Source organism: Canis lupus, chromosome 17, assembly GCF_011100685.1.
Source record: "Canis lupus familiaris isolate Mischka breed German Shepherd chromosome 17, alternate assembly UU_Cfam_GSD_1.0, whole genome shotgun sequence".
Taxonomy (NCBI): Eukaryota; Metazoa; Chordata; class Mammalia; order Carnivora; family Canidae; genus Canis; species Canis lupus.
This window is the reverse complement of record NC_049238.1, coordinates 16,180,339-16,206,024: the sequence shown is the minus strand read 5'-3', so window position 1 is coordinate 16,206,024 and position 25,686 is coordinate 16,180,339. Positions and strand designations below refer to the sequence as shown.

The following is a 25,686-nucleotide window of genomic DNA, read 5'->3' as shown; positions in this document are numbered from 1 at the left end:
CATTCCAAGAAAGGAGTTCTGTTTGTATGCCCCTACCAGTAAAAGTCTGGAGTCTGAGCCAAAGAAAGGAAAGAACTATATAGACTTAGAAATAAACAGTAAAAGCCTGAAGTACAAACTTTTGAAAGAATTCTCAAGCTTGAGAGTTGAGATTTGAGGAACACTCACTTAGGGACTAGAGAAGGAAAACAAGGAGCCATTGGTGAGGGAAGAGGAAAACCTAAGCAGTGTTTGGAGAGTACCATGGGAGAAGAATTTCATACAGACATCTCATCAGTGAGGCGAACCTACCAGAACCCCCATGAGTCAATTTTCACAAGTATTACACTGATGTTTCATTTTTCCCAATTAAGTTTTTAATGTTTTTTATTCATTATTTATGAAAAATGTTGTTGTCAGATCTTTGATTCCGTCTTCCCTCAAGGTTAGAGCTTATTCCTTTTAATACACATAAGGAGAAAATGTGTCTTTGCTGAGGAAGTCTTTGGAAAAAGATCTAGAAATAAAAATCTTTGTAGGATGAGCTTTCCTGGTTACTGCAACATTCTTTCTAGATATCTCATCATTAAACATCAATTTGAAGGGTCTTTCAGTCAACAACTTGTGCCCAGGACACAGATCTCCAGAGATGCCCTATGAGTTTTCATCCTTGAGCAGTATTCAGAAATAAGGCCAAGTGGCAGTACTACAAAATTCCAGTTAGTCCACTTAGGGGAATTGGTAGCTTCTTATTTTCACATTTAATAAAAGTACGCACAGTTAATCCTCTCTAAAAGCTTGAACAACCTTCTCCTTCCAACAGTTTTGGAAAACATAGCCACCAAAATCCACATGCATCCCATCCAGGTTAACTTTGGTTAAGTTTGCAGTTCCCACTTTGCTTCCGGAAACCTGTGCTCTCTAGCACCCTAATCCAGATGTGCACAGCCTAGGTCTTTTCAACATTGCTCCATCCATCTTCTTGCTTTATCCAAAATGTGTTTTTTTCCTGAGCAATCACTTCTACTTCCCTCTCAGTTTGAAACTAATCATTCTTGTGCATTCTCTGATAGCTGCTCAGTGTTATTTCTGGACTATTTCTGAACCGTTTTGTGTGTGTGTGTGTGTGTGTGTTTGTTTTTTGTTTTTGTTTTTGTTTTTTTGTTTTTTTATAAAAGCCCTCTGCTCCTTCTAGACTGGTGTCATTTTATTTGTGGATGGTTTTCTACATCTCACCATCTACCCAATCCCATATCATGTCTTACTTAGATGGTAAGACTAGCCACTGGCCCAAGCTCTCTTCTTTACTAGCCCAGAGGGATGGCCTTCCAACAAGGTACTCACTCAATCCATGGCCTCCTCATCTGGCACCTTCTCCTCCATTTCTCTTGCTCATCTCCACATCAGGGGCAGTTTTTTTTTTTATTGCTAAGAACCACTACCTTCTGAAATAAAAATAAATTAGCCATTACCTTCCAATCACTACATTCTCCTACAGTAATTCCGCCCAACTGCCACACCAAATCTTCGATCCAATGAAGCTTTTAGTCCTTTGACAAGTATCCTTTGCTCTCCATGGGCACACGCCTATTGTTTAAACCCCATGGTCTTCATTAGTCCCTTTCTTAAAAATATCAACTCTCTTGTCAATAAGTATCCCAGTTTTAGTTGCCATCACCTTTTTCTATACTACTGAAACAACTAACGTGTTAATCTTCTGGCTCAACCATAGATTCTTCAATCGACTCTCTAGAATAATCTTTCTTAACTGCAAACCTGATCATATCACCTTCCTGCTTTTAATATTATAGAGGCTACCCCATCCTGAGATTGCTTACAAGGACCTACTTGTTCTAGCCACTGTTTGTATCCCAAAGGCCATCTCCTCTAACTCCCCTTCACTACCTTCACTAACTTTTGCTTCCATCCTACTGCCACATTCAACTACTTTCAGTTCTGAGAATGTAACTCTGCTTCTCTCCTTTCACCTCCCCTTCCTTCCTTTCCCTCCCTTCTGCTTAACTCATCTCTTTCTATAGGATGGTCGCTCTTCCTGGAATAGTTTCCTCCCTCCTGGCTTCCCGTGGCTCCTCATACTTATCCTTCAGATATCAACCCCTCTAAAAAGCCTTTCCTGGCCCCTAATTAGGATCACTAGTCCTTGTCCTTGACAAAATCTACTTCAGCATTATAAAGGGTCTTTCTATCTGAATTAGAATTGCTGCAATTCCTTAGCATTGCTATCTCTATATGATGTTCACCCAATACTCCCTTTTCTCTTATCATCTGCCCACTTCATTCCTGACCTGGACATAGACCTTTTCACAAATCATGGCAAACCACCTCTGTCACCTCATCCTCCATCTCTCTTATAAACTGCATTGTTCTTATTTTCACATCACTCCTTCTTTCCAGCTATCACACACTCTTGGACATTCCTCAGTACACCAAATTCTTTAATATCTTCATGTCTGCAAGTTTTTTTGCTGTCTGCTTAAAAAATCCTGCCCCACCCTATCTGAAGACTTCCAATTCAGCTTTGAAGATTTAGCTCAGATGTCAGCTCTTAAAAGAGTCCAGTTCTCTCCTCTATACTCCCCCAACATTCTGCCTAAAACTCTCTCAGGGCACAGGGCACTCTAATTCTGGCTTCATTAGTATCTCTCTCACTGAGACAGTGGTCTTTAAAGGCAGGAACCATTTGTTCAACTTTGCATCCCTTGTGCCTTGTGCCTTGTGCATAAAGAAAGAGAGGAAGAGTTTTAATAATCATTAGACAAGTAGGATATGGTTCAAAGTTTTTTTTTTTCTCAAGTTCCACAATTTTCAGTATTTCCCTAAATTCAGCTATGTATGTCAAACAATCATTATTAAAACAAACACCCATTAAAATGTATGTGCCATATATTTTGCTTCAAACTAGTCAGTATTTATAGACAAAACAGCCTAAACTGTATTGTTCATGTTTCCATGAAGTCACAAGAATTTGCTAAAGACAAGGTTTGCTGTTTTGACCATACATTTCCACATATCACAGGAAGATGATGATACGATTTCATTCTGAAATAAACCACAAGTTGGGGTAAGAATTTATTAGGACAAAATTGTTGTTTTGTATGTTTATTTCTTCTCATCATACCAAATCTACTACCATCTGAATGAAAAGTATGAAAATGAAAAAGAGCAAAAAATACTTGGCTTTTATTCCAAAATTTGATTAATGACTACCTTTCTCGGATATGGTGTTATTTCCCTAAAATATTAAAGCCTTTGGACTGTTATTTACTGAACCTCAAAACAACACATTTCTAAGTTATATTTGTTTTCTGTCTCACTGTCATTTGAAGTAAAATTAGTTTCCTAAAATCACTTCTCATACTGGGTAGTTGCCAAATATACATTCTCAGTGGATATAACTTGATCCTCTGACTTAACACGGAGTCTAACCAAATATTGGGGAGGTAAGGAAAATGAGATGAGTATCACAGGAGAATTCTACTTTACTTTGCTGGAATTAATCAAAAAGTAAAAGGCAATGAAGTATTTTTTTAATTAGTAAGTTTTTGTTGGGTGCTTACTAGATATCCAGAAATGTTTGTAAACTTTGCGGACATAGCAATGAAGAATGGAGATACCATCACTGCCCTCACAGTTTCCAGCCTACTAGGGGTGGCAGGTAATTAAACAAACTACAATACGGTATGACACATACTATTACAGAGGAAGTATGATGTCACAGTAGTGTATGTCATAGGGTATCATAGGGTGAAATACGGTAAGGTCTCAGAAAACTGAACTCTCCCTAGTTCTAAAACCAACAAATGCCAACTGGTATGTTAAATTTACTTTTAGGAATAAAAGAGAATTAAGTTCGCAGATGCATGGGTATGTGCTCAAAAATATTTATTTGATCAACAAGTGAATAAATGCAGAGGCTTTCCATCACAGCAAAAATGGTCTCCTAGAGTCACTAATGACAATGAGATTGGGTACAGTTCTATAAAATAACTTGCCACAGAATAAAGCAGGTCAGTCGCTGTTGAGCTCATGGGGAAGGCTGGGACCTCCAAGTCACCACTTCAGGGTAAAAGACCTCACCAAGAACAGCCTACAGATGACAAGTCAGTTTCCCATTTTTTTTTTTTTTAAGATTTTATTTATTCATGAGAGACACAGGCAGAGGGAGAAGCAGGCTCCATGCAAGGAGCCTGACATGGAACTTGATCCCGAGTCTCCAGGATCATGCCCTGGGCTGAAGGCGGTGCGAAACTGCTGAGCCACCTGGGCTGCCCCAGTATCCCATTTTTACCCTTCCCTAGAAACAGGAGCCTACAGAGCTGACCCCTTAGAGTTTCCTACAGTTCTACAACTCAGGGGGAAACTGCCAGCTGCATTTACAAATAGATTATCTGAAACAACCCTTTTTTAAAAAATATTTTATTTATTTATTCACAAGAGTCACAGGGAGAGAGGTAGAGACATAGGCAGAGGGAGGAGAAACAGGCTCCATGCAGGGAGCCCAATGCGAGACTTGATCTGGGAACTCCAGGATCACGCCCTGAGCCAAAGGCAGACACTCAACCACGGGGCCACCCAGGCATTCCTATCCCAAACAATCCTAATACGTCTTCCTTACATTTTACTGAATTTCCACTCAGATTGGATTTCCCCAAGACAAAGTTGCCCTGGAATCTTATAAAGGATCCATTTTCTGTGCAAAGAAATGAAAACCTGTCAGTAGTTAGATACTTTTCAGAATCTCCAAATAAGCTAGGCCCTCAATATAAAGCTGTTGTATAATGGATTTCAGATTTGTAGTTTCTAGACTTCACTTGGCAAAAGGATCTATGTCTTTGCCAAACCATTTAGCAAGTGTTCACAGCACGTCAATCTGTCGTGGGTTGTGTTTAATAAGGCGTGTACATCCACAGCTACCCTTACCAGGCTGATTGGAGCTTGTCACCTGCTGGGTGGTTGCCATCACTCTTTTCCAACAAGAGAGATTTGAGATAGTGGAGTGCTTTGCACCAGCAGTGAGATCCTGCTAGTTTGGGGGCATTCCAAAGATGACTTGAGGCTATGACCTAGAGGTGCAGGGCAACTGAAAAACTCAGTTGAATGGGGTAAAAAATGGACCAGATCCCAAATGTTATCAAAGCTCTTCCTTCTCAAGCCCAGAAAAAGTTAAAGACTCAAGAGATGTTCAAGAGATCATTTTGTTCAGCCTAGACAAATAAAACTTTATTTCAGCTTTATAGAAAAAGAGGTACAGGTAAAGAGAGGATAGTATTGCTGAGTGCTAGACAGCAAAACAACAAAATGTTTGAGTGTAAAAACCAACTTCCTTCACCAGAGCTCCCAAACTTTTCTAACTAAATATCTTCATATATTTTCTCTTTCCCAAGGGAAAGAGGCATAATTCTTAGTAGCTACTCACAAAAATGAAACTTCCTTGAACTTACATGTCACATTTTTTTTAAATTGTGAATTCTGTATTCTACCCAGTGAAGCATCTATTTGGATTAATATAAAATTATTTTTCCCCCAAATTATTAGACAAAATTTGTGTTTCAAGAGGATGCTATGTTTGTTCTGTATCTTCGCATATCTCCAGAGCAATGGTCACCCAAGTTTAAGAAACATTGCCTGCTTCATGAAAATACAATTGCTGTTCTGGCTTCCTTTACTCCATCCTGGGATAGTCTTATTATACAAATGCTATTTTGCCACCTAATTCATCTAGATTTATCTCCTGATACGCATTCATAGTGGAAGACAACAAAAAAAGAACCACTCTCTTCACATGGTTCCAGCTTTTTAAGTTCAATTCTCCAACCTGCAAAGTTATTCCCCAGGCTAAGGCCATACATAACACCTCTGGCTTGGCAGATGAGAAGGATGAAAGAAAAAGTCATGATTCCCTGCAGAATCTATTCAAATAGGCTCCTCACCTTCCAAATTTGTATGTAAGAATCACAGTAGCATGGCAGGCTCATAGTCACTCTATGGGTTGGTTAGGAATACAGAGGACTTGTGAGAGATCCTGGTTCCATTCACTGTGAGCCATTCTCTTGGGAAAAGCAATATTCTATAGTAGGGATAAAATTCCTTCTTCTGTTATCAGCTTATTTGTCTCTTCTAATGTATTTTAATAGAAATTATATCCATGCATTTAGAAGAAAAATTACTTAGGTGTAAACTATCAGGCAAAAAAATACACACTGATAAATTAAGCAACAAATGCCATGTGCATACCTTATATTCAGCCTCAAAAGTTGTTATTCTGATTTTTAAGTGTGGTGGTATTATATAGAAATCACATATCCACCTCTGTAAAATCAGGTATGTCTTTCCTCCAGGACACAGCATTGGTGATAATTATATATATAAGTCAACTTAACTGGGTCACAGAAAGTCCAGATATTTGGTTAAAGATTGCTTGTAAGTGTGTCTATGAGGGTGTTTCTGGATGAGATTAATATTTGAATCAGTAGATGGAATAAAGCAGATTGCCCTCCCCAGTGTGGTGGGCCCCATTCAATCTGTTGAGGCTCCAAATAGAACAAAAAAGCTGGCAAGAAAGAAATCTCTCTTTTGAAGCTACAACATCAGTCTTCTCCTGCTTTCAAGTCTATACTTAAACTGGAACTTTCATCATTGGCTCTATTGGATTTCTACTTGATGAGTACAGATCTTGGGACTTCTTAGCCTCTATAATCACATGAATCAATTCCTTATAATCTCTATATGTTCCTTATTGTGTGTGTGCATATAAAAAAAATATATATATATAAAATGTGTGTATGTATATATATATTTAAAGTGTATATATATTAAAAAGTATATATGTATGTATAAACATATGTGTATATATATTGGGTTCTGTTTCTCCATAAAACCCAGAGTAATACAGCACCTCCCTGCTGCCCCTATATCTGGAACTATCCAGAAATGACTTGTAGCCACTGACTACATCACTGTCATTTTCCCAGTTGCAGCCATACATTAAATGTCTTTTCTCTCTCATTTTGAAATGTTTCCTTTAAAATGGCAGCATTTACTTGGTCTGTGCTGTTTTTTATGACTGTTGAGTAACTGAGTTTTATGGTATGTCTATTACTAATATACTTGGATCCCACAGAGGAATTTATGTGTGTTTCTTAGGTTTAATAAAATATTATGCATATGCTTTTTTATATTTTTGGCAAGATTTCCATCACATTGGCTTGGTGCAGTTTATGCATTTTTTATTTTCTATTTTAATATAGGCTGTACTCCTTGGGATTTCTATTAGTAATGCTGGAAGACTTGGAGCAGGCTTTTAGAAGTAAAGGTTGTTATTTAAACCCTTCCACAATGCATAATGAAATGCATGGCAGTGAAGGATGATACAGTACATTTAATAGATGAGGCCAATTACAGTGGTAACTTTAAGGAAGAGATTTGGCATTCTAACCCTGGCTTAGAGGAGGCCTTAGAAGGTCAGCTAGTTACCCACCCCTCCACATTTTATAGCAATGCCCAGGAAGCCACATAATATAACAAAGGAGGCAATAACTATGGGGTTGTCTCTCAAAGGGACCTATTCCAATATTAAGAATACAAGGATGGGGACACCTGGGTGGCTCAGTGGTTGAGCATCTGCCTTTGGCTCAGAGTGTGATCCCAGGGTCCTGGGATCTCCCTCTGCCTATGTCTCTGCCTCTCACTGTGTGTCCCTCATGAATAAATAAAATCTTAAAAAAAAAATACAAGTATGTCCCCAACTAACTTGAGGAGATAGTAGAGCTCCTGCAGAGACAGCAAAGCTCCCACAGATTACCAAGAGGCCATCAGTGTCTCCAAACATACCCAAAGAGTAGAAGCTCTTTGATTGCTGAGGATGAAGGCTTTGTCCAGGCTCTCTGCCACCAGTATGCCTTCTTCTCACTCCACCCAGGAAATCTTTCTGCTGCCATAAACCTAGTATATACCCCTACTGGTACTCTGGCTACCCACCTAACCCTAATGCAACTAGGCCTATTTCCCAAGACACTATCTTTTTTCTTCCCTTTTGCTTTCTATTTCAAAGACCCAGAGGCAAAATACCACTTGAAAATAATCCCTCATACTCTAATCCATGTAGTCTATGACCATGAAAACCTCTGTGGTTCTCTGCCAAGAAATCTCCCTTGAATACCAAGTCCTGAGCCCATGCCTGATTCCACAGTCATGTAGTAAGTACCTACTATACCAGAGCTTGTGCTGTGTGCCAGGAATGTGCAAGGTAATAAGATAGAGTCTCTGCCTTGTAAAAGAAACGGGACATAAGCAGATCATTCCAATGCAATATCATAGGTGCTAACAAGGGTACTAAAAGCTTAGATCAGAGTGGCTAATTCAGCCTAGAATTCAGAAGTGACTTTCTAGAGAGCATAAAACCTGAGCTGAATCTTGAAGGAAGTTGGAACTGTTAATTAGAGAAGTGGAAGGCTTCCTTAACTCTCTCACATAGTAACATCTCCAATTTTAATTTGCTTTTCCAAAAATAGCCCAGTGATATAAAATCCAGGTCCCAAAGCCACAGGGCACAGTGGCCTAGTTCCTGGAGTCCTCAGTGGTCAGAACTACCCCAGGACACAATCTAGGGAATCACCTGCCTGATGAAGCTTACAGCCCATCCTCCTCCCCTGCTCTCCAGTCACATGACCCCAGTGCTCAGTCTTGGGCATCTCATAATGATACTGTGTTCCCTCCGTGCTCCAAGTGATAAAGCATAAAAATGGCTCTTCCTTTTATACAAGAAGCAAAGGTATTGAGCACACATCTAGCCATCTCTGAGAAATTTCTAGAAAGACAAAATAAATGATGCTCATATACTCTGATTGAGGGGGGATATTTTCCAATCTTTAGTGAATGGTTACTGCAACTGATTTAAACTTTCAATCCCACAGCCTACCCTGTGTGGGAAGACAAAGAAAGAGCCTCAATTTCCAGGTTTATAAATGTTGAAAATGGGATATTTTCATAAAATTGTGGTGCATATTTATGTGTTCATTAAATGTGATTGCTGCAATAATGATACACCTAAAACTCCTTTAACCATATAAGAGAAAACTTAAGTTCCAACAAAACCCCATAGTACAGCATTAAGACCCAAGATTTTTTTTTCTTTTTTCCTTTGTAGCAAACCAATTACAGTGCTAGAGTGGGTGAAACACCCCAAGGAATAGTCTGTAAGATCATATAGCAATTGGGCCAATTTATAGTAGGTAACTGAGAAATGCTTGAAATTGTCATTTCTCCTGGTTAGGGCTGAATAGGAAAGAATGTGATTAATAAATAGCTTAAGCAGCAAACAGAAGGTACTTACAATGCACGGATGCTCTGGGGAGATGAGGTATTGAGAAAATCATTACGATAAAGTACAGGCAGGCGTAAAGCTTAAAGAGGCTGAAACAACTTTTCAAAATATCACATTAAGGGGTTATCTAGGCAGAATTGCTTATTAAGATTTTCCTTAAATGTCCATATCATTATAAGGTCAAACTCTAGGTATGTTAAGGTGAACTGAGATCAAGAAGAATATTTCAGGGTGGATAAAAATCCAGGGTCCCAGAGCCAGGACCAAGCCTTTGAGCTCTCCTGACAACTTCTGTCTGGAAGATAGTGCTGAGTATCCCCTCAGTAGGCTGTTGACATAATCCCTACTCTGCAATTCCATAACCCAGGAGGGAGAAGAGGCATCATCTGAGCAATGGTTGACAGAAACAGAATGTCTCATTATCCATCCTGGACAGAACCTTGGGCCCCCAAGGGCCTTTTACACAAGCTGTTCAGGAAATTCACCCAAGTGCTACGTGGATACCATTCTTCACACAGAAGAGTAAAAGTTTTGAAAAGGACAGACCTCTGGCATTTAGAAATTAGGCTCTTCCAGTGACTTTGGCTAAATTGTGAAGTTTAAGAAGTTTACCTGGTACTCCTTTCAGTCACTCTCTCTACCTCTGTTTCTCCCTCAAACAAGATCTGTAGGGACATTGATTTTAACTACCTGGCATCCCTTTTCCCTCTTTTCTGGAAGCAAAATTCCTCTTCCTTTGGAGGACTGCCTCTCCTCCATTTCAGACAACTCTAACAGGGCTCCCAACAAAAATGCTTCCCACTCTTTTATCTCCCCATTTACAGGAAATTGTACAACACAGGTATCCTCCAATTTGATACCTCCATCCCTTGAGTCACAGTGATTGGCTTAGGGAGAATTTCATAACCCAAGTCACACCCATCACAAGTTTTCTTTCACATTCTATATTTGGGTGCCTCTTAACAGATGAGTTACAAAGCCATGATGGCAGCCTATACCAGACTACAATCCTGCTCTCCATCTACTCCCCTCATTGCTATACTGCAGAAGCCTGGCTGCAGTAGAAGAAACAGTCCTGAATGTTAAGGTCTCCTCTCTGCCTGCTTTCACCCCTATTCCTATCCTGGGCTGCTTTTCTTCAGAGCTTTGCTCTCAGATCACTGTTAGATTGTCCTAGATTTGGCCTACACTAAAAAGAAGTACTGTCAAAGGAAGGTGAAAGTGGTAGAAAGATTAGAAACTATGTAGTTTGGGAAATAACCACAGGTATGGAAGATGCTCACAAGAAGAGCCTCTGGAGGAAGCTGGGAAGATGACAGAGTAAGAGGACCCTAAGCTCACCTCATCCCATAGATACAACTAGATAACACTCACAGCATATGTAACCCAGAAAATGACCTAAGACTGGCAGAACAGACTCTACTACTAAATGAAGAGAAGAGGCCACATGTAAGAGGGTAGAAAGGGCAGAAATGTGGCAGGAAACAAAATGGACTATGGCTTGGGGGCAGGGAGGATAGTGGGTCCAGAGAAGGGGGAGAAACAGACTATCACACCAGGGAGTCTACATGGGCAAGATGACTCCTCATAACATTTGGCCAGAGGGGCCAAAATTTTGTGAATTCTTCAAACCAAAGGGACTTAGAGACTGGAATTTCAAAACTCAGCAGGCTACATTCTTGGAGAGCCTAGAGGGCAAGAGGAAGTCAAGTCTCCACCGTTAAAGAGACAAAGGGCAAACATCCTTTGGAGATACAACAGAGAAGCAGTAATTTGCACTGCTGGGGATTTACCCCAAAGATACAGATGCAGTGAAACGCTGGGATACCTGCACCCCGATGTTTCCAGCAGCAATGTCCACAATAGCCAAACTGTGGAAGGAGCCTCGGTGTCCATCGAAAGATGAATGGATAAAGAAGATGTGGTCTATGTATACAATGGAATATTCCTCAGCCATTAGAAACGACAAATACCCACCATTTGCTTCGACGTGGATGGAACTGGAGGGTATTATGCTGAGTGAAATAAGTCAATCGGAGAAGGACAAACATTATATGGTCTCCTTCATTTGGGGAATATAAAAAATAGTGAAAGGGAATAAAGGGGAAAGGAGAAAAAATGAGAGGGAAATATCAGAAAGAGAGACAGAATATGAAAGACTCCTAACTCTGGGAAATGAACAAGGGGTGGTAGAAAGAGTGGTGGGTGGGGTGTGGGGGTGACTGGGTGACAGGCACTGAGGGGGGCACTTGGCAGGATGAGCACTGGGTGTTATGCTATATGTTGGCAAATTGAACTTAAATAAATAAATAAATAAATAAATAAATAAATAAATAAATAAAAAGAAAGTCTTGGAGTTGACAGACATTAAAAAAAAAAAAAAAAGAAGAAGCAGTAATTTGAAAAATGCCTGGGCTATATGGGAGGGAGTGTAGTTTACTCATTTTGGAGCATGTCCCAGAGGGGATTGGATCACCAGGAACCAAGGTGCCACCTCCCTCCTCTGCCTCCCAGCATAACAGACAACCAACTGTGGGAACCAGCACATTGATACTCACTGCCTAACCTGCTTACACCAGGCCCTGTCCCCTCCAGCCTGGCCTACCTCAGGCCCTGTGCTGCAAGTCCCCAGAAGACCCATATAAACCTTGTCACCAATGTGACCTGGTCATTCTGCAGGGCCTGGTTTCCTGGCAGCACCAGTAGCAGTGGGCCCTGTGGGACCCTGAGGCACCACCTTGTTAAAATTGCACACCTCACCTACTTTTGTGAACCTTATGGATCTGTCTAGTTTGCCCAGTCCCACCTAGTGGTTGGTCTCATTTTGCAAGGACTGAGAGGCACCCTGTTGAAACTGCATGCCTCACCCCTACCAGGGACCAAACACTGCCCACAACAGGCAAAGAGAGCCTCTGCAGACAACTAGACCAAATGAAAAAGTGGCCAGGACACAGCAACAGCAAGGTACACAATACACACAGGAGACATTCCCTAAAGTGCCAGGTTCCAGTGAGCAGGGGACACTGCCTGCAGGGTATTACATACTTCTTCTTCATTAGGCCCTTACTTTCAAGAGCAGGAGACATATCTGACTTTCCAAACACAAAGAAACAAATACAGTGAGTTAGACAAATGAAAAGACAGACAAATATGTTCCAAATGGAAGAATAGGACAAAACCAAAGCAAGAGACATAAGTGAAATGGATGTAAGTAATATGCTTAATAGATAATTTAAAGTAATGATCATAAAAACATGCACTATACTTGAGAGAAGAGAGGAGGAAAGCCCTAACAAGAAGATAAGAAGGAACTGAACAGAGATGAAGAACTCAGTAAATTGAATAAAAAGTACACTAGATGATGGAATAAATAACAGGCTAGAAGAAGCAAAGGAGTGAATTATGACCTGAAAGACAGGGTAATGAAAAATAATGAAGCTGGGCAGGTGAGAGAAAAAAAATATGCAAAATGAAAAAAGACTTAGGGAATACAGCAACTCCATCAAGCATAATAACATTCACATTCTAGGCATCCAAGGGAAGAAATAAAAAAGGGGGCAGAAAATTTATTTGAATATATAATAGCTGAAAACCTAAAAAAAATAAAATAAAATAAAATAAAATAAAATAAAATAAAATAAAATAAAAAGAAAGAAAACCTCCCAAATCTGAGGAAGGAAACAGATATCCAGATGCAGGAGGCATAGAGATACTCCAGCAAAATCACCCAGGGAGGTCCACACCAAGCCACATAGTAATTACAATGTCAAAAAGTAGTGATAAAGAGAGAACTTTAAAAGCAGAAAGAGAAAAGAAGGGAGTTATAAACAAGGGAAACCTCATAAAGTTGATTTTGCAGCAGAAACTGCAGGCCAGAAGAGAGTGGCATGGTATATTCAGTGCTAAAAGGGGAAAAAAAAAATCTTTAGCCAAGAATACTCTATCCAGCAAGGTTATCACTCAGAATAGGAGAGATAGAGTTTCTTAAACAAACAAAAGCTAAAGGAGTTCATAATCACTAAACCAGCCCCACTGGAAATGTTAAAGGTGACCCCTTGAGTGGAAAGGAAAGACTATAAGAAAGAGTAAGAAAAGTAGAAAACACAAAAGCAATAAAAATAAGTATATCTGTAAAAATCAGTCAAGAGAACAAAAAATAATAGGATGTAAAGGATGACAGAAATAAACACAATTGTAAAACAATATTAGGAAAAAAAATTTATTCCATTAAATTGGACTACCTAGAAGAAACGGATAAATTCTTACAAACAAATAACCTCCCAAAACCAAAGCAGGATGAAATAGAAAATTTGAACAGATAGACTACTAACATTGAAATTGAATCAGTAATCAAAAAACTTGGGATCCCTGGGTGGCGCAGCGGTTTGGCGCCTGCCTTTGGCCCAGGGCGCAATCCTGGAGATCCGGGATCGAATCCCACGTCGGGCTCCCTGCATGGAGCCTGCTTCTCCTTCTGCCTATGTCTCTGCCTCTCTCTCTCTCACTGTGTGCCTATCATAAATAAATAAAAATTTAAAAAAAAAACTCCCAGAAAACAAAATCCCAGGACCAGACAACTTCACAAGTGAATTCTACAACACTTAAAGAAGAATTAATATGTATTTTTCTCAACTATTCCAAAAAATAGAAGAGGAGAGCTTCTGAATTCATTCCATGAGGCAAAGGCCAGCATTTCCCTGCTACCAAAAGAAGATAAAGACACCCAAAAATAAAAATAAAAATAAAAATAAAAAAGAGAGAGAGAGAACCAGAGGTCAGTATCTCTGATGAACATAGATGCAAAAATCCTCCACAAAAATATTAGCCAACTAAACCCAACAATACATTTTAAAAAATCATTCCCTACAGTCAAGTGGGATTTATTCCTGGGATGCAAGGGTGGTCCAATATTTGCAAATAAATTAATACGATACATCACGTCAATAAGAAAAAGGATAAAAACCATATGATCACTTTGATAGATGCAGAAAAAGCATTTGACAAAGTATATTATCCATTCATGATAAAAACCCTCAACAAAGTAGATGTAAGAGTAATATACCTCAACATAATAAAGGCCTTTTATGAAAAAACTATAGCTAAAATCATAGTCAATGGCAAAAAACTGAGAGCTTAAAAAAAACTGAGAGCTTTTCCCCTAAGGTCAGGAACAAGAAATGGGTGTTCACTATCACCACTTTTATTCCACACAGTACTGGTAGTCCTAGTCACAGCAATCAGACAACAAAAGGAGTAAACAGCATCCAAATTGGTAAGGAAAAAAGTAAAACTTCCACTATTTACAAATGACATGACACTATATGCAGAAAACTCAAAAGACTCCACCAAAAATCTATTGGAACCAATAAATGAATTCAGTAAATCCACATGATACAAAATCAATATATAGAAATCCTCTGCATTTCTATACACCAGCAGCAGAAAAAGAAATTAGAAAATAATCCCACTCATAATTGCATCAAAAATAATAAAATACCCAGGAAAAAACTTAACCAAAGAAATGAAAGACCTGCACTGTGAAAACTATAAAACACTGATGAGAGAGATTGAAGATGGTGTGAAGAAATGGAAAGACATTCCATGCTCAGGGATTGGAAGGATATTGTTAAAATGTCTATACCACTCAAAACAATCTGTAGATTTAATATAATCCCTATCAAAATATCGATAGCAGTTTTCCCAAAATTAGAACAATCCTAAAATTTGTATGGAACCCTAAAAGACCCTATAAGCTATAAACAAATGGTTACCATAGGGGAGGTTTGAGGGGGGTGAAATAGGTAAAGGGGATTAGGGGTACACTTGTCTTGATAAGCACTGAGTAATGTATGGAACTGGTCAATCACTATATTATACACTTGAAACTAACTCAGTGCTATATGTTAACTACACTGTAATTTTTAAAAAAGAGTCTGCAATACATGAAAGTTGACAGTGAATATCTTCAGTTCTGTCATGTTCTATAGATTTAGAAAATAGAATAAAATCCAATGCATGGAAAGTACAAGAGACATATTTTTTAACAATTTAAGTAGAGACAGATTATCCTAATGTAGAAAGTTTTCCAGGAAAGATAACAAGTTCCCTGTTGATGGACATATTCAAGCATATGCTGGATCTTAGCAAGGATATTTTTGGAGAGATTTTCACATTAGGGCATATGAAGAAATCACTGGTCACAGATTCTCAGATTTTAGGAAGACTCAAAGTAATGCTCTAAACACAGGACTACAGGCAAACAAATTTTATAAATTTCCCCATCCATCCTATGAAAGCAGAGAACAGTGGGCATCCATTGCTCAAAAGGAGCATATTAGACTAAATTCTAGAAGCTTCCTGGTGGCTCTATATGTGTTATAAGTCTAGCTGGAGATGTAGCTCAGGGTAAAGGCACAGAGACAGCACACCTGAATGTCACCTTGGATCAGAGCCATGAAAAGTTCTTATGAACAAATAACCAGGGCAATCAACAATGTGGTAAGATATTAGAGACCACAAAGGCCTGTTAGCTCCTGAAACTGCTGCTCTACTCATTACTGATTCCCGAAATTCTACCTTTGAGATTTATTTTTTTATTTAAGGTTTACTTTTTATCACAAGGCTTTACTTGCTGTTTAAAGAGAGAAAGAAACAGAGACACAGAGATAGATTATAGAATGGAATCACACTTCAGTAGAAATGAAGAATTACAGAGCGGAAGAGGCTGTGACAGAGCAGAAGCAGCATCACTTCTTCCACTCCATCCCTCTGCTATACCTCAGGCCTCACTGTCTCTTAACAACCTTTCTGCATCAGATTCTCAGACTAATTTCTCAAACTTGGGCTTTTGAATTCACCTTCCATATGGCAGCCAGAGTGAAGTATCTTTCCAAAAAGAAGATCTGGCCATATTGGCTGCCACCACTTAAATTCTCCATTAGCTCCTCATTGATTCAGAACAAATTCTATGATCTTTAGAACAACCTAGCAGGTCCTCAATAATTTAGTCAGAACTCTCTACCATCAATTTCAGCCACTCATTCTTCATACTGATGGAATTTGCAATGACTCCTTGTTATTTCTCATCTCCTTCTCTTGATTAAGTTGTTGCTTTTTACCTAGAACATCATTCTAATCTTGTATAAATAACTCATACACTCTTTAAGGATTAGCTCAAATATCAAAATTTTGGACTCTTTCTTAGTTCTCTGCTTCCCCCATTCCATCAACCAAAAGTCAGATGGCATTACCCAGGGAACAAGATGGCATGGATCCAGAAAGAGGGTGAAATAATGATAGGAAAGGGTACTGACAATTAATAGGTGCTTCTTATGCACTGGATGCATGCTGGGCCCTCTGTGTTCAGATCATATATCTCTAACCTAAGCCAGTTGGTATCGGGCTCTCTCAGGACCCATATCCCAACTGAAGGGCCATTAGAAACATGTTCTTTTAGGAAAAATAATCATATGATGTCTTGTTCTCCAAGGTGCCCATTTTTTTTAATATTTTATTTATTTTTATTTTATTTTATTTTATTTATTTATTCATGAGAGACACACGGAGAGAGGCAGAGACACAGGCCAAGGGAGAAGTAGGCTCCACGCAGAGAGCCTGACATGGGACTCGATCCCGGGTCTCCAGGATCAGGCCCTGGGCTGAAGGTGGCACTAAACCGCTGAGCCACCTGGGCTGCCCCAGATGCCAAATTTTTGTAGAAAACTAAGCCACCCCAGAGTTTCTGCCACCACATGATGATTGGCTGCAGCCAAGGGAGCAAGCTGCTATGAGAACGGAGTCTAGAGCACACACAAGCTTTGGCAGAGCTGCATCCTACCCCAAGGACTCCAACAAAGTATGTCAATGTCCTGGACAGGACAGCCCCAATGAAAAAAGTCACCATATGTTGGTGCTTATCGGCATCCATCTTGAATTGACAGCATAAACTAAAGAATTATAGAAGTCAAGAAATCAAAAAATAGAAAAACTAAAAGTATTTCTTCACTCATTCCATAAGAGTTATTGAGCATCCATTTTGTGCTTAGAGCTGGGGGCTGAGGCTAGGACAGGAAGCCATGTAAGCTTACTGCATCCAACACTCTCCACCTTGTAAGCCAATAGCAATAATAAAGGTGATGCTGTAGTTAAGGTTTTCACTTGAGTCCACAAGGCCAGGGATCAGTGAGACTCAAAGCATTTGATAAGAACAAGCCCTTTTCCTTGACCAGGGCTCTTCTTGAGTTTATGGGTGCTGGTTTCATCTGCAAAGCAGAATGATTAAAGAGCAGCCCACTACTACTGGTCAGGCAGATTGACTCCTATAGGGTTACCAGAAGAGAAAAATCAGGGTTTGATAAGAGATGCTAGGGTCATGGAAGCCTATAACAGAAAAGAAAAAAGAGTAAGATTACTATACTGAAATCTAAAAATTAATTACTTTGTTTTACAGAAAAAAAAATAGAAAACTGCATCCATATCAGATTTTTGAAAACCAGAATCCACTGCTTGCCTCCCACAGATGCTGATATCAACCCAAGTATTGAATGTGGATTAATTATTGAGGCATTTTTATTATGCATTAACTGTATACATTTTAAGGCAAGCTTTCTTTAAAATTCAATAAATGTAATGTTTAAAAATGAAAGACCTTTCATAAAATGAACTCAGGTTAAACCAGGTTCTTAGAGTCATTACAATCACTGTCATAAGGATGAATTAAGAAGGTTGTCCTGGTCTCCAATTTAATAACACTTTTGACTGCCTCGTAAATTGTGTGATATATAGTAATTTGGCATCCAGTATTTGATTGGCTTGCTCCTCCAACCCTTCCTCATAAATTAATGTCACCATGAACCCAGACAAGTTCTTTCCTACATTCCCTGAGTCCTCTTTAAATAGCTATTAACCCTTGCTTGCCACCAAGACAGTACTAATTTAATAACAACAACAAAACTTTGGCAATTAAAAGACTCAAGACTATCTCTAATAATCTATGGACTCATTGTAAACATTTAGTATAGGGAATGTCTGCTTTATTCTCAAATAAGAGCAAGCTTTCAGCATTCTTTCCATGCACTAGACTCCATGGAAGTTAATAATTGTATGGAGCCCCAAATACCATGCAAAAAAGACTTTCATGAATATCCAGGTTCTAATGGATATGTTCTATTCATACAGTGAGGGAGACAGGCCATTAAAAGGAGCAATTCAAACACTTCACTGTGATGGGGGCACTAGAGTTACAGAGGACAATGAAGAGCACCAAATCCAGTCTTTGTGAAGTCAGCAAAAGCTTCTCAAAAGTTGTATCTAAACTGAGATAGAGCAGAGCAGTAGCCAGGCAAGAATGTATGCACTGGGGAAGGGGCAGGAGCAGTGTATCTTTGGAGGTAAAGAAAATAAATATGTAGGAATGAGCACTGCTTACCAGAAGAACCAAATGGGGTTTAAAATAGCCAAACCATAAAGGACAAGAGGAAGGTATTGTGAAAGAGATGGCTGCAGAGGTATAGAGAGTCACCAAAAGAAGTGCCTTATAAATCATTTGTTTTGATTTTATCCTAAGGGCAATTTCTAAGCAGGAGAATTTCCTGAGCAGGAGAATGACATGTCAGATTTGCATTTTTGAAGGCTACCGCTGACTCTAGTAGTGAGAATCGATTGGATGAGGCAAACCTGCAAGTTCGGAGGTCAGTGAGAAGACAAGGCTGCTGTGGTAATCTGGGTGGCAAATGATGGCTACTCGGACTTGGGAAATTACAGTGGAAGTGGAGATAAAGTATTATTAGATTTGATACTATTAAGGCAGCAGGGGCTATAGGATTAAGTGATTGTTTGGATATGACAGCTGATGGGGAAAAAGAAATCGGTGATGATATCCGTCTTTCTAGCTGTAGCAAATAGTACAGGAGAGCCATTCATGAGATGAGAGGTGCCAGGGGGGATCACAAGTATAAGAGAGTTAGATGTTCAGTTATGGCTGTATCAAGGTTACAGCACCTGCAGAATTCCCAGGGGGAGGTATTTAGTAGGCAGCAGGATATTTGAATTTGAAGCACAAGAATGATCTGGGCCTCTGGGACAACTTGCTTTTCAGAAGCATATAGTCTTAAGGATACAGGTGCACTAAGGCAATGTGCAATCAAGGTCTTAAATTTAGAAATAGAACTGTCATGTCACATTCAGTCCTGGGAATCATAAATGGCTTCACAGAGCTGATATTTAAGACCTTTAAAGATGCGTAGGAATTTAGTTGTTTGTTAGAGAAAAGGTGGCCCATTTGAAGCAAGGGGGTGGGGATGCCTGATTAAAAGCAGAGAGAAAAACTGATGACACTCTAGGGAATTATGAATATCTACATTTGGCTAAGATTTAAGGGCTGTCTAGGGGTGAACTGTAGCTGGAAAGAGAAACTGACTGAAAGGTAGGAAGACCAAACTTTATTCTATGAGTGACATGGATTCTTCAGAGGTGTTTGAACCAGGGAATGACAGTCTGAATTTCACAGACCACATCTCATCCTGCTGAGCCTTTATGAAGAAAGTGGGATTAGTGAGGTACCAGCACAGGAAGGCAAGGTTTTGAACTCAGGTAGCTCTAGGTTATGATCCTAGCTTTGGTACTCAAGAGCTCTGTGAGCTTGTTGGGTTAGCTTCTATTTCCTTGGGTATAAAGTGGGCAGTGTGACACACACTTTTCATGGTTGCTGTGAACTTTGACGATCACAGAGCTAAGGTCCCTGGAACACAGGAGACAATTACCATAGGAAGAACTGCCGTTGGAGTGGGTGACAGTCGGGGTAGGTGTAGTTCTGTTGTCACCTCCTCCTTGGCTTGGCCAGACCCTCAGAATCAGGCATAATAACAGCAGCAACTATTTCAGCTGAGGAAGAACATGCCCACCTGGAAAGAAACCTTTTTTTTTTTTTTTTTCAAGACAAATACAACATGACTATTTCCTGCTAGACAGGAAAGAAGTCTCCGAACCGTGAGAAAGAGCTGCAATTGCTCAGGGGCTCACGCTGTGTGTTTCCACAGGCACTGACGCAACAACAGCGGTGACCTAGAAATTACAACCTGGGACACACCATCAAGTAACTTCCAAAGTCACAGCTTGCCGAGTTATCCAAATCTGAATTTGGGGACAGGGCCCAAAAGTGAGCATTTAAGTAACAGACCTGAGCACCTCCTCCCAGATGTATGATGTCATAAAATCCTATGGGTGGGTTAAGACCCAGGCAGCAACCATTTGACACACATGAGAATCTGTCTACCCTGCCCACAACGGGTTAATGAGTCAAGATTGATCCATGCTAGAGAAGGTCTGACACAATAGGGATGTGTGCATGGCATTTTATTTCTTAGAGGTAAATGATACACTGTACTTGATATCTTCAAAAAGAAGGCTTCTACTCAGACTTTGGCCTATCTATGAGGACTGTACGCAATAGAATAGGATATTCCAACCAGAAGAACTATATCTTTGGAATAGACAGGCGAAGGAGAAAGCAACCACGAGCATTTCACATTAACTGTCAAGGTCTGAAAAGGGTCTGAGAGGTTATTCTACTTGTAAGCTAACAAGTTAACTTGTCACAATTCCACGGATGCCTCCTTGAGTCAGAGACAAAAACTGTTATAACAAAAAGTAGCCAGAGGGTCAGCAAGATCACTAAGTCCCAATTCCCCTAGATGGATTCACAGGAAGTAGACCGCATTACAAGAGAGGAATAGTGAGCCCGAAGAACCCATTGCTTTATAGGAATATGTAAGAGAACCTGCTTTCTTTCTTGGAGGAGCAGCTAACTACCCCATCCCTCAAGGTTACTTGTTACTAACAAATCTCGAAAAAGAATGGTCAGGGTGGTCAGGGTCTTCCAATCTTGGCATACCTGACGACATAGAGGAGTACAAGAGACCCATAAGAGAGTATCTTCCCACACTAAGCTCTATCACACTGAGGCTGGCCTCTCCTTGTATAACAGCCTCCTACATTCTCTCTCCTTTGAAACAGAGGTCTTATTGCAAAGACTAAGGGACCCCTAATGCTCACTAGGATGATGTCCTTCTAAAGGTATCTTTATTTAATCAGTGCCCTTAATGACTCCTTAGAAACCATGATATGATAACTGAGGGTCAAACTTACATACAAACACACCCTCAAAGTAGGGAAGAGGGAGAAAAAGAGAGAGAGAAATGATTTAGCTCCTTTTCAAAGCTGTTCCCAGCTTCGTAATACTGAAACCAGAATATTCCAGCCCTGGGGAAGAAATTTCTGTTAATTCTCGAGGAGTTCACAATCTGCCACATAAATCAGAGTAATACGGTAAGCTGTGATAAACACAGGGACACATGTGGAGTTCGATTAAGTCTTTTGTTCTCCCCGGGGAAGGGAAGAAAAGCTTCTTTACATGATATAGCAATATCAAATTATCTGCTATTTTTTAATATTGCACATCTTAGAGTCATATCTAGGGTTGTTTTGTGAAAAGTGAACTGATGAATAATTTAGAATGGTATCTTAGCACCGCTCCCTGCATATAAAAAAATGTAATCTGACTTAATTGTATGTTGCCATGATAACATTAAGAAAGTCCCCAAGGGGTAACTGGGACATGCCCGGCTTAATGAAAAGTCAAAGGACATTACTTGAATTTATATGAACTCCGTTTTCATGCTTGCACTGCATGTTCTTCGGGATGTGGTGCTGGCCTCCCTCTCCTGAGAATGTGGAGTGCACAGCAGTGTCTGTGGTGGCTTGCCTTTGCTTAAAGAGCTAATTAACTGCTTATCATGATTTTCTCATTTGGAAATCAAGAGGCTTATGGAAATCTTTTGGAACCACAAGTTGGAATTCATGCAACTTCATTACTCATTGAAGTTGGAACTCCTTTGATTGTGACAGTTTTTGTGTTGTGTGTGTGTGTGTGTGTGTGTGTGTGTTTTCCCCTAGTGCATCCATAACACTGAAAGCCATCCCAGGAATCGAAACTATGTGCCTACATAACAACAAAGTAAGTGCCTGCAGGGGAAAACATGCAGCCGCAGAATTACCAAGGCAAAATATGTCTGTATTTATATGAAGACAAACTACACTCAGAGCTGGCCAAAGCATAGAAGGGTTAGGTTACCACTCACATAATGAAGAATTAGGTGGTAGAAAATTGATGAGTCATCAACCAGACAAGAACTGGCGACTCGGAAGGGTCAGATGGTTCAGATCATCAGGGTTTAACAAATGAAGAGAAGACTGAGGATGAGCACCTCAGAAGGCCAAGAGAAAGGGAGGTGATCAAAAAGAACTCAAGCAATGAAAAATCCACAGCCACGGACAGCTCTGGGTCCATCCCAGCTCCAAAAGCAGCTCCTGAATTTGTGTGGCTTCTACTTCCTGGCCTTGCAAGGATACCCTTGTTAACCCTCCTTCCTGGGAACCCCGGGTGGCTCAGCGGTTTAGCACTGACTTCAGCCCAGGGTCTGATCCTGGAGACCAGGGATTGAGTCCCACGTCAGGCTCCCTGCATGGAGCCTGCTTCTCCCTCTGCCTGTGTCTCTGCCTCTCTCTCTCCTCTGTGTCTCTCATGAGTAAACAAATAAAATCTTAAAAAAAAAAAAAAAACCCTCCTTCCTGTCTCAGAGGCTAACCTAGTGCTTTGCACAACTGTTGGCATTTACTGAATGAACATTAAACTTGAGGTCTATTCATCCTGCCTTTGATGCCCTGCCTCATCCCCAAACTGTCCCCTCCTGTTCCCAAACATATATATTCCACATTCTAGTCCACGCCTGTGTTCCTACCCACAGCCCTTTTCCCACTCCCCTTTCTTTGTTCTTTCCTCATTTCAGCCCATTGAGGTATACCTGTTCTTCAAGGCACAGCTCAAATGCCAGCTCCTCTATGAAGCATTCCTCAATCTTTGCCTTTTCTTTCATTAGAATTCCTTATTCCTTTATCTGTGTTCTCATGAATTTTGTATAATATTATGCTTTCTACTCTATTTAAAGGTGTGTGTACATTACTCTCTAGCTCACTAGGATAAATTATTTCTTGAGTTCAGTATCCATGTCTTTTTCTTTCTGTATAGACATGACTGAGCACAGTACTTTAAATTTAGCTTCATAAATGTAGGCTACATATTAAAGTTAAATGAACACTGACCATCTTGGAATGGGGGCATCATTTTGAATTTCCTAGAAGACTATGGTATGAGAATCCCACAGGAAAAATCATGCCCTACAGCCTGTGAGTTCACTGGGGTTCCTAAAAGAGCTGAAGACACCTCTCTAATATCCCACTGTCCCTCTGGCCACACTGTAAAGAATGTGTTACATACAACATATAAGGTGTGGAATTCAGATACTACACTCCAAAGGAACAAGTCTGCAGACTCAAGGCCAGCTCTGCAGACTGGCCACAGCTCATCACCTGGGACTTCACAATAGCCATAGAGCAGTCCATTACGGTGATATGCAGTGACACATCTGGTCCAAAATAAATGCTCTTTCTGCTTCTTATATGTCACAATGTTTATTTCACATGAGCTGCCTCTTTGTGAGTTGGGGGCACTTAAATCTCTCAACCTTTCTAGATGGCAGTCACAGTAAATCTCTGCTTAGAGTTTTCACAAGTGACAAGGTATCTTGGATTAGATAGATTAAAAGAAAAAACATTTAGACAGGTGAGAAAATGCTGCCCAATTGTTCAAAAAACCTACAGCTTCTCCAAATCCAAGCTTTTCTTGAGATGTGGGTCTGCTTGGTCCATGGACCTTCTTTAGTTGGCTCCATAGGGATAACACTCATTAAGGAAGAAGACAGTATGGCAGACTCAGAGGAAGATAAGGCACACAGGAGTCTTAGATACTGATTTGAGAATCTTTAACATGAATGGCGATGGCAATCCAAGGACTCAGGTCAATTTGATTTGAAGAGTAGAGCTATTAACAAAGCCAATAAGGGCAGAAGAAAGGGGAAGAGGTATACAGACTGTAGCTGGAAGATCGTAACTCAGGCTCAAGGTTTTAAGGTTGTTTAGTGATAGTGAAGACCTGGATATTGTGGTGCCTATGGGTAGATCTTAGGAACTGGGACAAAAGAAACAGTTTCAACACTGCCACAGTTGTGGAACTATCAACTGGTTGTTGAAATCAAAGAGGAGATGAAGAGCAAGGACAAATAATTGATGCAGGTGATTAATTAAAAACTGAAGAAGGTAGAAATCCATTTTGGAGGCAGTAGACGATGGAGGTGTGTTTTTAGAAATAATGGGGTAAAAAGAAATCATGAATTTGGAAATAGAGGAAAGAGTGAGGAGATATTGGTTTGTTAGGGACACTGTCATCCTGTTCAATTGCAAATATCCTTGAGAAAACGTCACATTTTTACTTTTAAAGATTTTATTTATTTATTCATCAGAGACATAGGCAGAGGGAGAAGCAGGCTCCCAGCAGGAAGCCTTATATGGGACTAAATCCCAGGACCCCAGGATCACCATCTGAGCCAAAGGCAGATGCTCAACCACTGAACCACCCAGGTGCCCCAAGGTCACATTTTTAAATGACATCTGTCATTTACGTTCATAAGGAAGACTTTCTTATTGATTTTTGAAAACAGGATTGAGTAGAAAATCAATAAATAGGGGCTAGGAGAGGCCTCTGAAGTCTGAGGTAGAAAGGGAGAACTGGGATAAGGAAATACACTAGAAAGAACTTGAGCACACACCTTTCACCACAGTAAGCTAGGAAGGGAGACAGGACTGAGCAGAAAGGATATATTTGAAGGTCATGACCCTGGATAGAAGAGTCAGGGGAACAGGCATCTTCTTTGAGTCTCTATGTATTCTGTAATAAAGAAATGGATAATTGGTTCTCTGAGCCCAGCATGTAACATTAGTAGCCAACTGCTGCCTACAGATGCCCCATGACAGAAGCAGAGCCTGCAGCAAAAGACACAGCATGAAAACGTAAGATGATTCATTTTGTTGTTGACTTTCCACTAGCATTAGGATATGACCAGTAACCAGGAACCACTGCTGTATTCTGGCCAGTGATAGAGTGCCTCTTCATTACTGTGTTAGTGGCCTCAAGGAAAGATCCAGAATGGTGGTCCAGCCCTTGGGCACCATTGTCCTTTCAGTAACTGAGCAGCATTTGAATCATAACAAATCTTTTGAGCAGCCTGGTGGCTCCCTTAGGGACAGTCCATCTTCTTTAGACAACTCCAGCTAGCAGGAAGCCTCAAAGAGGGGATCCCTGGGTGGCTCAGTGGTTTACTGCCTGCCTTCGACCCAGGGCATGATCCTGGAGTCCCAGGATTGAGTCCCACACCAGGCTCCCTGCATGGAGCCTGCTTCTCCCTCTGCCTGTG

At 40.2% G+C, this 25,686-nt stretch overlaps 1 long non-coding RNA gene across 10 annotated transcripts in view; it reads right to left on the bottom strand.

Annotated features, from left to right (window-relative positions):
- LOC111090521 overlaps nucleotides 1-25,686 on the bottom strand; it is a 156,270-nt gene that overhangs the window by 74,088 nt on the left and 56,496 nt on the right. For 7 of the 10 annotated variants that reach the window (XR_005372165.1, XR_005372164.1, XR_005372169.1 and 4 more), the window contains one exon: nucleotides 1,324-1,424. The exons of the other annotated variants lie outside the window; for them this stretch is intronic. This is a non-coding gene — a long non-coding RNA (uncharacterized LOC111090521). The remainder of the gene's footprint in view (nucleotides 1-1,323; nucleotides 1,425-25,686) is intronic. 10 annotated transcript variants of the gene reach the window in all.